A 13,266-nucleotide genomic window follows, 5' to 3' on the forward strand; every position below is an offset into this window, starting at 1 on the left:
CTCTCCTCTCCATCCTTCGCTCATGTGTTCTCTCTCCCCATCTTGTCCTGTCTTTCTCTCTCTTTTCTAATTGTCCCCGAGCCAGGGGCATGGAGGCAGACGGGGAGACGATTACACAGAAGTTGTCGTTACGTAATTCATTATCTCGCTCCGTCTTGATTGGCTCACTTGGATGGAGTCGGGGGGAGGAGGAGGGAGTCGGGGCGGGGTGGAGCGGGAATAAAAGACACTTTACACACGGTACACAGAGTAAAAGAACGGCCAGGGAGCGTGGTGGCTTGCACTGTGTTCTGACATGGGTCATTGGATTCAATATATATATATATATATATATAGAGAGAGAGAGAGAGAGAGAGAGAGAGAGAGAGAGAGAGAGCGAGAGAGAGAGAGAGAGATGTCAGGAGGTTACATCTATCAGACTGCGCTCAGGCCAGCTGCCCCTCCTCCTCTTTTCCTCATCTTTAACACTTCTCTCTTGAAGGTCATATATTACTGTCTCCCTAAATGCAGAAAATGTTTGCTCATAATACAAGAATGTATTTACATGCAGGGATACGCACACAAATCAGAGCTCCTTTTATAATTACAAAACACTTGAGGACACATATACGCATGTCTAGCCTTCAATACTTCCCATGTTTCGTTCATTATCTGTGTATCTGGATGTGTAGTCGTGCCGAGTCCAGAAGACAGCACGAGGAGAACATTGGGTTAATAAATAGGTAAATAAATAACAATTTATGCACTCAGACATCATAATGCATGAATTCACAATGCCTCTATTGCAAGCCAGTGACAGATTGTTCAATGAAGCCGTTCACTGCGCTCGCAGCAAACAAATGAAATCAAATTACGGGTATTCTTCATTTTTCTAGGACACTTGGAAAGCACCAGTGGCACCACTTTGGCCATGCAGCTTTCACCGTGACCATGATGGGACAAAAGGATTGGTTCATTAAGAGGCTCAAAATAGAAGCTTGAATGTCTTCTGGATATTTTAAGTCTTGTTGTATTAAAGCAGTCAATGGGCAATTATTTTCAAATGGAGCTATATGCACCGTCAGGAACAGCAGCAGTCTGGCATCCTCCCCGCTGGTGATGTGGTGCCACGTGTAATGAAGGTGCACCTGTTGAAATTAACCAGAGTTTCCAAGGTCGCACTGATGCACCACAGACACCAGACGGTGCATTTAAAAGAGTGCAAGAAAGGGGAGAAGGGCAGAGCAAGTGACAGAGAAAAAGGATCAGATAGGGACACAATGTGTGGGAGAAAGAGATAGCAAGTGAGCAACAGTTACAAAGAGGAAGAGTTGAAGAGAGAGGCGGCTTATAGCAAGACCCCTATCCCCTGCATTGTGTGCTTGTCATCATCTCCCTGATTCACCGCTGTGTTACGTAACGCCATGCAGAAGGCCTTGTTTTTATATAATAGCTACTCACTGCAAGAAATGTCCATCTCAGTGTGCAATTTAGTTTTGTATTGTATAAAACAGTCTCCCTTGACCTCTGATCCCAGGAAATAAAACTCCTCTCTGTGCTACATTTCTTGGAGAATTGTGCATTCTAGGATCTATTTTTTATCTCCAAACTCAATTACTGACCGACCGCGGAACATGTCTCCAAACTTCTACTTTAAACAAACCGGTATTAGTAATAACGCTATGCCGAAGAGTTGCTGTGTAGTTGGTTACACCAACAATAAATCCAAAAACGCTGATCTCCAATTTGTTACCCTGCCATGTCCTAAAAAAGCTATAATAGAGGAGCTTTATGGCTCCAAGCTATAGACCAGACCAGCATCGCATCATCGTCAAGGCTGTGCTCTCTTTTGGGGGAAAAACATTGCCGTCCACGGAGAGAAAAAGACAAAAAGCTGTTGTGTAGCGGACTAACTGAGGCTTTCACACTGAGATTTGAGGCGCATACGATACATCAATATTCATTGTCAGTGTGATGAATCGCTAAATGATGGCTAGCTAACATTAACTTGAGTGGGAGGCTGCTGCAGTAATACATTCATACATTAACGTTATAGCAGCATCAGACTTTCTTCTCCTACTAAATCTCAGCCTATAGATCAGGTTATTAACAGGTTGGTTATTTACAGACAACACTTTACGGGATTCAATCAAATATGTAGAGATGTCTGGATAAGCAATATCCGGCCACTGTGTTGGACGGAGGAGAACGGAAGGGACATGGCGGCAATCAACCTTCATTTATTAAGATATGGCGAACGCTCAGGTTCAGGCAAGGTCGCAAAATAATTATTAGACATGTGTATAAAGAAACGTTTGTATAACAGGAGATGAATGCATATGAATTTGTCAAAATTACAATCAAACATACGTCAAATTGCATTGAAGTCTATGGGATCTTTGGTTTTCTTTCCCCCAGAAAGGGGCGCGGCCTTGACTTTTTGCGAAGCACACGTACGTACCGGTCTGATGTATAGTCATCATAGCTACCTCACAGGCTACTACGTTCACCTTGTCAAAAATAGCTACACACTGAAGCTGGATATCACATGGAGGTCTCAGTCAGTTTTGGCTGTTTGTTGTGTTCTCCTACAAGTTTATGATGCTGGTGCAGATTGCTGATAATGCAAACAACATTAAGCAAGTTGAAGAAAGGCTCAGTTATCTGCTCCTTTTCAGTACACACATTTAGCAAAGTTATCTCCTCTGCAAACCCTCTGCTCGCGGCGTTCATCTCTCTCTGTCACAGTTAATAAAAGAACGTGAACACAGCAACTGCACAGCAGTAGTGTCCTATTCAGTCAAGGGACATTATGAAACTCATAAATTTTCATAAATTTCAGGGAAATCCAATAGCAAGACTGAGAGTCTGCAGCCATTCTAGTGGCTCTGCGAGGCTTTACTTAAAGGGGAACTCTGATATGTTTAAACCTGGACCGTATATTCCCATGTCTTTGTGTCTAAGTGACTAATGGGGACAACAATTTCTGAAATTGGTCCACTATTGAGGGATAACACTGTAATCGGCAGCCGCGAAACGAGCTGCGAGGGCAAGTTGCGTTCACAAGAAGTGCTTGTTTTCGCCACTGTAAGGCTCAGATTGTTATTATAAGTGTCTGACAACATTATGGAAAGGACCCTACAGAGAAATTAACGGTTTTTCTTACCATTTGCTTGATCCGGTCTGTTTGTTATTGTGTTACCGTCCCGCTCAGGGAGAAGTCTCGTGAAATCTGAATATCCGTATACAGTGACTCAAATGAATATAGGCCATCAAATTCAAGTTTTAGATAACACTAAGCTACACCTTCTGTACACCAACACAACAAACTCAACAACAAACCACCGTGGATGTATTCCACTATTCCACCATTGTCTTCCAGCAACACGTCACCTCGCCAGATGTCAGACTTCTTCTTGAGCGAGACTCTTTCCATAATGTCAGACACTTATAATAACAATCAGAGCCTGTCGTGGCAAAAACAAGCACTTTTAGTGGACGTAAATGACGGTGCCAGCTTGCCCCAGTAGCACAATATTGCAGCCTGTGAGCAGTTGCCGTCTACAGCGCTCTCCCTCAATACTGCACCAATTTCAGAAATTGTTGTCCTTATCAGACAGTTAGACACAAAAACATGGGAAAATAGGGTCCAGGTTGAAAAATACCGAAGTCACCCTTTAATGTCAGAATGCTAACGCTGTGTGTACTGTAAGCTAAGTAGGCTTAATGCACAACTATGATTCCAGCTTTAAGCGTTAATGTGGTTTGGAGTTCCTCCAGTCCTACACGCTGATGGTTTTAGTGTCTTCTTATGTAGCCCTTACATAGCCTTTTTAATCCATTCTCCTTTGTTGTAGCTGTAATTGCTAATTAAGATGCTGCTAATGCAAACCTGCTGCTCCATAGTCAATATTGCTACAAGTAATGTATCATTTGGGATTCTTCCATTGTTCTTTCTTAAAAGCTGAAACATGGTACTTGTGTTTTATGTCAATATTCTAAGTCAATGTGTCTCTACTGTTATGGGAACATTTTAACACATAGTCATTTTAACCACAGCCCCCATGAGATGTGACAACATTTGTACTTTCAAATAAATACCTACTTGAGGCATATTTGGACATGGCATGAGTTATTTTGTTTAAGTGACTGTCTAGCACCCATGTGAAATGAGTGAAATATTTTTTCCAAGTAAACTGCGAATAAACTGTCAGTAGGCTTTGCCAAAATGAGTCTCTTGACGCCGTCTGTTTCTCTCTCTCAGTGAATAACATCTTGTTACAGCACATAATCAAATTTGAATGTGAAGCGGTGATTAGGCAAAGTACATTTTACATTTTTCATTTTAATGCACACCAGCACACGCAGAGACGTATACGTTCACGCTCGACCGTCTGTATTGCAACATCATCATGATGGCGGTTTACATCCATCTTGTCTACTATTTGCTCTCGACAGCCATATTTAAATCTAATGAGCTTCCCTGAGACGGAGCTCCTGGCTCCAGTGAGGTTGTGCAGGACGTGTGGAACCTAATCCTCTCTCCCACAGATCACTGACTTACAGCGATCAGCTAATAACTCTGCCAACTCTCTCATTAACCGCTCTCAGTGACTCTGGTCTGGCGCCTGTGAACTCCACACACAGCACAGACCTGACACACACACGCACACACACACAAGTGCATGGACTAGATGAAAGCAGTGAGTTGTACTATCAGCATACATGCACATGCATCCACAAAACTAACACACACATCCTGATTTCTACACCTGTAAGAACTTTTATCAACCAGATTAATTCCCTAACCCCTCATTTTAAATCTCACCACCTCATATCTAGTGGAAATATTACCCTAAAGCTAACCTCACCACATTTTGCTCAAAACCACAAGTGTCAATCTCATGGCAACGCTAAAGGAAAAGTCAGTGATCATTAGATCATGAGAATACATCGTCTGGGAACCATGACTGTCTGTGTCAAATTTTGTAATAATCCATCTGGTAGAAATTGAGATATCACTGGATAATTTGGATCTGCTGGTGGCGCTACATGAATTATTAAGGCGGGGAATCACCAAAGTTATTAAGAGTCTGTACCAAATGTCATGGCAATCCATCCAATAGCTGTTGAGACATTTCAGTCTGGACCAAAGTGGTGGGTTTACCGACAGAGAGACCAACAGAGCCACTTCACTAAAGTCCCAGACGCACAAAACCGACATCAGAGAACTAGCGGCAACGAAGGCCGCCTGTTACTGTCTTCGCCAAAAAGTTGCACTCGAACACACCGCAAAGACTACAACCAACGGTGGCGTGAGATGATATAACTCTCCATACCGGCAAGTACTGGTAGTCCATATTTGTTATTCAAAAAGGGAAACCAGAAGACAAGAGGACGGAGGATATACAAGCCGTTGTTATGATAGGTACATGAAATAAAGCAGCGTTTGCCGACCATTTTCCCACCACTCTCACTCACCACTTAGCTTCATTCCAGATGGCCATGTCCTTGTGAAAATATCTCTGTATTGGAATGATATGATGATATGATGAGATGAAGATGAAAAATGAGAAAAGCCCTCTGTGTTTGCCCTCTTGACTTTACTTATTGGCTTGCTTTCCTCACTTCTGTTTCTCTTCTCGTGATCTGATTCGTTTAAGCTTAACAGCCAATCGGAGCAATTTCTCTCACCGACGGGCTCCACCGCCAAAAAACAGAGGACACAGACGCTCACTGACGGCCCCAAACTGTCCAATCATCAGCTTGGTGTGTCAGGGCCTTAAGACTCTAACGTCATCAGGATAGTATGGGCAGTGTAGGTGCGGTTTGGTGCTCTGACCATTTCAATCTAAGGTCCGGAAAGCAGCAACTTCTCCGAATATGGTAACTGCCACTAACGGTGGACACAGAGCAGTATCTTGCAAGTACTGTAGCCTTACTTTTGGGCATTCCTGTCATGCTCAAAATCCTCACTGCAAATAAACTGGGAAAAAAAAGTTCGGAAACTTTTGGCTAATTTTTCATGGGCGCTACCCACATAATCTTCTGTGCTGCTCATCCCACAAATGCATGATCCTTACAAGTTGGACATCATTGTGAAGGTAAATAAACAGGCTTTCCAACCATGTAAAATACAATGACAATTAGCATTGTAACAACAGAGAAATAATCCACCAAACACAAGTTTCCGAACTTTTTTTTCCCAGTTTATATTGACATTACCAAGTCTGCAAAAATATAAACACAAGTTGTTGGCATTTATATCTAAGCTGTGAGCCAACATAAACTAAAGTTTGGTACTTTGTAACTTTAATGAAAAAATGTCCAATCACACAAATAAACATACATATTTGCAAAGTGGGCCTGACGGCATAATGAGCCAGAAGACTGGAGATCCTAGGTTTGAGACTAAGCAGATGATGTCCATGAGCCAGTTCTGTATCATATCATACATTTCATTGATTTATCATTCATTTACATTGAATCATGTCACAATGGAGAAGACACAGAAATGTTCAAATCAAGGCATTCTTGTGGTTCTGGCGATGGTATCATGTGTCCTGTTGAAGCTTTCCAAACTTCTAACATGAATTATACAGTATCTGTAGTGGAAAAGCTGCCTGAATTGTTAAAATGTAAATGAGGTACATTGACAAGTAAACCCAGGGCAACTTGAGTATGCTATTGATTTTTAGTGTGTGTCCATGCATGTTTTTACAACGCGGCAGTGATACCACACCACAAGCTGTCTCTCACACCACCTAATTGAAAGAGAAATCACACAAATCAGTTTCTATGGCAAATCCATTGCTTCACTTTAAGACAATGGCAATTTTCTTGTCACTCACCTCTGTGGGTGTGAGCCCAGATAATATAACCTTGTTAATGCTCTAATGATATCATCTCTGAGCATAATGAACTAATGTGGTGAGTGGATGTCTCTCCTATCTGCCAATCTCCTTTGATCAAGTGAAGTGTTTGGTAGGTGGGCATGTTGGTAATCTTTATTGCAATTTTAATAGCTCCCATAATTCCCCTGTTCCACTTCTTTTCACAGTGATTCAAAACCTGCTGACAGCAGCAGCCGTCTGCCAAGCAGCAACTGGCGTACTCATTATTTCACAATCAGGAGTCTTTTATTTACCTCCATCGCCACTCAGTGTCGCCATGGGAGCTAATGGAGACGTTTTTCTCATTAAAATGCACAACAAGGAGAGGATGAGCTGGCCGGCAGTGAAGTACCAGAGCACCCCAAATTCTGTGCTCATTGGTTACACACACATGTCCTGCATTGGTTGCAAAATCATTTAAGTTAAATGTGTGCAAAAACCGAGAGTTCATCTTTCACTTCCTGAAAAGTTAGCTCAAAAAGCTCTGTGTTTGCCGTCTCTGAGCTGCATCAGCGGATTCAGTGGAAGTTCAGGACTCTGTTGTCAAATATTGCCTTCACAATAGCTGCAGTTATCGTAGTTATTGCTTGGCCCTCTACAAAAGAATCATTGTGTGTAGACCAGGAAGTGTCCAAAGTGGGTTACTATGGACTGTTGTGGTTATTTGGCAACTATGGAGTGTTGGTTAAAGGGCAAAACTGGTTCATGCTCCTTTCTCTCCTGCACTCCCTTACTATTTCATATCACTGTAAAGTGCTTTTTCTTATAAGGATATTTGCTATTTTCCAGGGCTGTGAAAGTTAACGCGATAATAACATGTTCGTTTTAGTGCCACTAATGTGTGATGTATATATGTATGCGAGAATATGCTGGCATCATATGGAATTATAAAATCTAAGGAATCCATTGGTACTAACCATGTTATACTAGCTTGTTGCAAAGGAGGTTAAATAACGCTCCAAACTTACGTTAAATTTTGGCGAGGAAAAACTGGCATGACAATTTTCAAAGGGGTCCCTTGACCTCTGACCTCAAGATAGACAGTTTTGGGGCAAGTCATGGTCAAGTCAGCACACTGACACACTGACAGCTGTTGTTGCCTGTTGGGCTGCAGTAGTCCATGTTATGATTTGAGCATATTTCTTAATGCTAAATGCAGTACCTGTGAGGGTTTCTGGACAATATTTGTCATTGTTTTGTGTTAATTGATTTCCAATAATAAATATATACATACATTTACATAAAGCAAACATATTTGCCCACTCCCATGTTGATAAGAGTATTAAATACTTGATAAGTCTCCCTTTAAGGTATATTTTGAACAGATAAAAAAATGTGTGATTAATTTGTGATTAATTGCAATTAACAATAGACAATCATTATTCGAAATTAATATGTTAATCGATTGACAGCCCTACTATTTTTTCCCTTTTGTCTATTACTTTTGAAAGTAAATTCAGTAATATCTAAATATTATGTTAGCTTATTCCCAGTGCTGGATATGTTGTCAGTTTTAAGCTGTAATTGTGTGAAATTAATTTCTTATTTCCATGTCATTTGTTTTACAGACTATATCTGGCATCTTACTTTGTTTTATTTGTTGGCTTGGTTGTGATTATTGCTTTACGTAAAGGAGCAGTGTTTCAGGGGATCTATTAGCAGAAATGGAATATAATATTCATAACTATGTTTTCATTGATATATAATCACCTGAAACTAAGAATCGTTGTGTTTTTGTTAGCTTGAAATGAGCCCTTCATATCTACATAGGGAACCATGAACGATTTCAGAAAGGAGTAATGTCTGTATTAATGTTAATTAGGTTTGTGATGGTTTATATTTTGGGGTATTGGGATTTCTTAGAGTTTGGGATATTGTCATTTATTATTGTGTCATTAATTATTATATAACTGCGATGATTTGAGAGATTTGGGTCACATGGATATGGGTGGCACTCATAGTTAATATAATCAGCTGTTCACCTGAGTGCCAGAGGGATGAGAGGGTGAGTGGGTCACCGTATTTTTTGTTTGGGGAGTGAGCGGAGGGGTACTCAATTGGTTGCAATCTGCAACTACACCACTAGATGCTGCCAAATCCTTCACACTTTACCTTTAAAGTCACTATATTTAGAAATGTGATTAGAGCGTATTTCAATCTGATGGCATACATTGTCGTGGTGCGGTCTGTGTGCTGCTTCCATTCCCAGATATTTTTCACCGATGCAGGTGATTGATAGACGGTGGATGCTGTGTAACCTCAGAGAGTTAAAGGCTTGGTTGAAGGTTTTATTTTGGAGAGGAAAGCAGAAATCAGTGGAGCAGAAAGCAGAAATAAGATGCCTCTTCAGTCTCATCATGGGCTCAGACTGCATCACTACAACTTATTTCAAAACAGAAGTTTCTACCCTGCTGTAGTAGTAGGATTCTGGAGAAAAACATACTTTTTATGCATGCGCCTGGGAGATTTGAATGTGAAAAATATCGAATATTTTGGCTCATGCATGTTAAAGCAGCCAGAATGAAACAGTAAATATTAATTTCAGAAACATCTGAGAAAGAGAATCAAATGTGGACTTGAATTTGGATTAGTTTCATCAAATCTAGTATTTAATCTATCTTCCTCGCTCACATTACTCATTCAGTAGCCTATAGTTGCAATGCATTGTACTCATCATTTATAATAGGGCTAATTTGCAACCTAGTTTCCTTTAGCAAATCAGTCCTGGAAGAATAAAAGATGCCTTCTTTGCTGAATAATACACAACCTAAAAAAAATCCATACAATCCTGGCAAGAAAAATGGGTCCTTGTAACATTTAATTATTAGAAATTGCTGAGTAGAAAAGTTTTGTAATAATAGCCCTTCAGAGGAATACATAAGCATTTATCCTGTAAGGGATAAGGCCTGTGGTTGTTTGCTTTGTAATTAAGGACGCCACAGCTCCTGCAGCTACTCAGCTCTCTCCTCCTCCTCCTCCTCCTCCTCTTTTCCTCTCCTCTTGTCGGCAGCAGCGCTCAGTGTAATCTCTGGTCCTAATAAACACACACACACACACACACATGCAGATACACACATATTCTGTGTGAAATCCCTTTAGCTGGAAGAGCATGCCGTCTTAGCGGTGCAGGCCTTCACCACGCGCTGCAGCGGCTATATATAGAAGTCATCATAGTCGGCTTTCAGGCCCCCTCATCTATTTTCCCCTCTCTCTTCTTCTTTTCTGTATTAACCGCACCAGTGGCTTTCTTTTCCTAAAGTGCTTTCTAGCCGGACAGCCCATCCTCGCATTCTGTCCTTGAAAAGGTTACGCACATGTTTCATTCTTCTCCATTTTGTCTGTCTCCTGCAGAGAGGAAAGAGGGGAGAAGAGGGAGATGGGGAGAGAGAGAGACAGTCCCTCCTGATTGAGAATGATTAAAAGCAGCGGGTTGTCACACCCTGCTGGTACTGATGACACGACAAAATTACAGCGTGTTAAAGACAGTATAGGAGGAGGAGGAGGAGGGAGAAAACACAGGGAGAGAAATTGCAATCCAAAACCTGTTTCGACAAATTGATGTTGAGTAGAGCCTGAAGTCCCTCGTGTCTCGCTGCTCCCCTCCCTCCCCACATCAGTTGCCTCATTATACACCGAATGACCTCATTATTTCCTAGAGAAACAGGCGTTTCCCTGTACGACCCCCAGCCTTGATATGTAGGGCCCCTAGGATCCCATTAAAGCGACGCTCTGTTTGAAGACCACTCAGAGACTGCCGCTGCTTCTCTTGATTCACGGCTGTTAATGTACCAACTGTTGTAGTGCAGTAGCTCTTAGCTGCTTGCGGTGATGTTGTTAAAGTTAATGTTTTATTATTGGGTCTCTGATTTGCCATCTGGACTGCACGGTAGCGCAGACATTAGTATGGTTCCAGCAGTGCCACTTTCTATGCCTATCAACATCTCTGGGTGTAGGAGATAATTTGAGGCTCCTTTTTTTTCTTACCAGGTGAGAGGGAGAAAAATGGATTATCACTTTAATACAGATGAACACATCTGAGACAATTTAAATCACACACGCAATTTAAATACAGAGGTACTGAAGCAGATGTTTTACAGTTTCAGATGTGTAGAAGGTGCAAATCAGAAGTAAAATGTCAGTTCAAAGAGACAGGCTTTAATTTGTTGCAAAAGTGCTCTGTGCCTTGCAAAGATTAAGAAATCTTATAGAGTAATTATGATGTTGAAAGAATCACTGCATGTAGTAGTTTTGCCAAAAAGTCCTTCAAATGAAACATTAAAATACGTAGTTTGTAATTGACGTCCAGCAGCCTGTTGCACCAGCTGAATCTAACTTTGATCTGAAGTTTGAGTGTAAGACCTTGGTTTCAGCTGCCTGGGGCGGCATTTTGTAATTGTTTTTAATGAGAGTAAAGAGGCGGTCACACCTGTGTGAAATCAAAATTCTCCTCCCATTCACTTACATTCGGTGCGAGCGAAGGGGTGAAAAAACACTTGCGTCCAAATGCGAAGCAAATTCGCGTCTTTGCATTTGAAGTGCAGTTCAGCTTTGGTGAAGTTTCAGTTCGAAAATCGATGGCGATGGTCACTCGTCTGCATTCGGGCATCTGTGACCGTGCCTTGAAGCATTTTGCGCACTGCTTTTATGTTGCTGAGCTTCTCGCATTTTTCCACTCTATGAGCCTCGCATGTTTGCATGAGCGCGTTTTGCAGGTTGAAAACGCCAGGCACACTACACTGTTTTTTTTTCAGTTTGCGGCATCTTTTTTCAATTGTTACTGGGCAACCACCGAATGAGAGTCAACGTTAGCTTAACACAAACCATGAGCTGTACGTTACCTGATAGTTAATAGTACAGTTTAAATGAATGAAAACAACTTACCCGAAATCTTAAGTACTGCACTAATTTGCCTCCACGGCCTACTGTTTGGTGTTCAGGTCACGGTAACTCAACACGCTCTCATCCCAACTCGGCACATACCGTCGCTTTGTCATGCCCCTTGGCGTCACTTTATTTTAGGTTTAGGAAAGAACTACATGGTTGGGCTTAAAACTACTACATTTGTACGGTAAAAATGACATTGAACGTTTTGAACACGGGACACGAACGAACAACTGATTGTAACGTGACAGCGGTTTCCTGGATAAAAGCCTTGTCTTTGTTGGACCCATCTATCTCCCCTCCTGTCCGCCCGGTGTGTGTCTTATCGATCTTTAAGCTATGCCACCGCACTCCCAGTGCACTTTCTCGGAGCGTTTACTGTTGCCGCGGATGGGTTTACATGGTAGTTAATGGAACGCCCGGAGCATTTCATACTGATGCTAAGGGGTGCCTTGTGTTTTGGTATGGAACGCCGATGGCTGTGACAAAGCCTCGGTATTTGACGCCTTAATCTAACAAAGTAAAAAAAAAAACTCCCTCTTCCTGGAATACACTGCAAGCTAAATTGAAATTGGGGAAATCTGATCACTTTTGATGAATTTAAAACATTAATGAAAGACCTAGAAGCAGAGTCAATCGGGAGCTGTCTGTGTTTCTGAATATTTTCACTTTAACGTTGGCTTCAAACACTTGATTTTAATGTGTTTTGTATGATATTATGCTATGTATTTATTTTGCATTTGTTTTATGTTGTGGCGTCTCAAACTTTAATGTATGTTTAAATGCTGCTGTCTTGGCCAGGTCTCTCTTGCAAAAGAGATTCTTAATCTCAATGAGTACTACCTGGTTAAATAAATGTTAAATAAAATAAATACATTTAAGAAACAGGCTTTTATTTTCTTAAATCACTGAACTCAACTGCTCTATATATTTGTGACAGGCATCTATGTACTGGCCTTTAATTCCTTTCGCACAAAACTCAACTCAGCTCTGCTCAGCAAAGATGGGAAATAAATTAGGCCCAATAAATCAATAATATAAATAATATAAAATATATTGGAGTAAATCAAATTGTTTAATTAAACCAGTATGTATATTACTTTTAGGTCCATGAAAAAAAAAATAGACTATGGAATAACATATCAATAAGGAATCACTCATTTGCTCGAGCTCCGCCTCGCGACAGTTAACGACGCTCGTTTTACGGCACAGTGCGGTCTGATGGACAAAGTTAGCTAGCTGTCAGTGAGCAATGGACTTCACAATATTACCAACTTGGATTAACTTTTATTAAAAAACAATGTTTTCTTTTGACCGGCAGACCCTCACGGACTAAAGGAATATCATTAATCAAGGAAAGGACACATATTGGGACTTTATGGCCGATGCAAAGGTAGGCAGTCACCACTTTTATTCGTCTCTCTTGTTTAGCAGGTGTTGTGTTTAAATCTGTTTCCCCATCAAATAGTGTCCCCTCCTGTTAACATGATAGCGCCCCCCTCGGAGGTTTAGG

General features: G+C 41.2%; 1 long non-coding RNA gene across 2 annotated transcripts in view; it reads left to right on the forward strand.

The window, feature by feature from the left end:
• The first annotated feature begins 12,917 nt into the window (after positions 1–12,917).
• Positions 12,918–13,266, forward strand: part of LOC119476596 — a 68,629-nt gene continuing 68,280 nt past the window's right edge. The window contains exon 1 of one of the 2 annotated variants that reach the window (XR_005204049.1): positions 12,918–13,146. This is a non-coding gene — a long non-coding RNA (uncharacterized LOC119476596). The remainder of the gene's footprint in view (positions 13,147–13,266) is intronic. The other variant, XR_005204048.1, reaches the window with a different exon arrangement.

The sequence above is a fragment of the Sebastes umbrosus genome, chromosome 18 (genome assembly GCF_015220745.1).
Source record: "Sebastes umbrosus isolate fSebUmb1 chromosome 18, fSebUmb1.pri, whole genome shotgun sequence".
NCBI lineage: Eukaryota > Metazoa > Chordata > Actinopteri > Perciformes > Sebastidae > Sebastes > Sebastes umbrosus.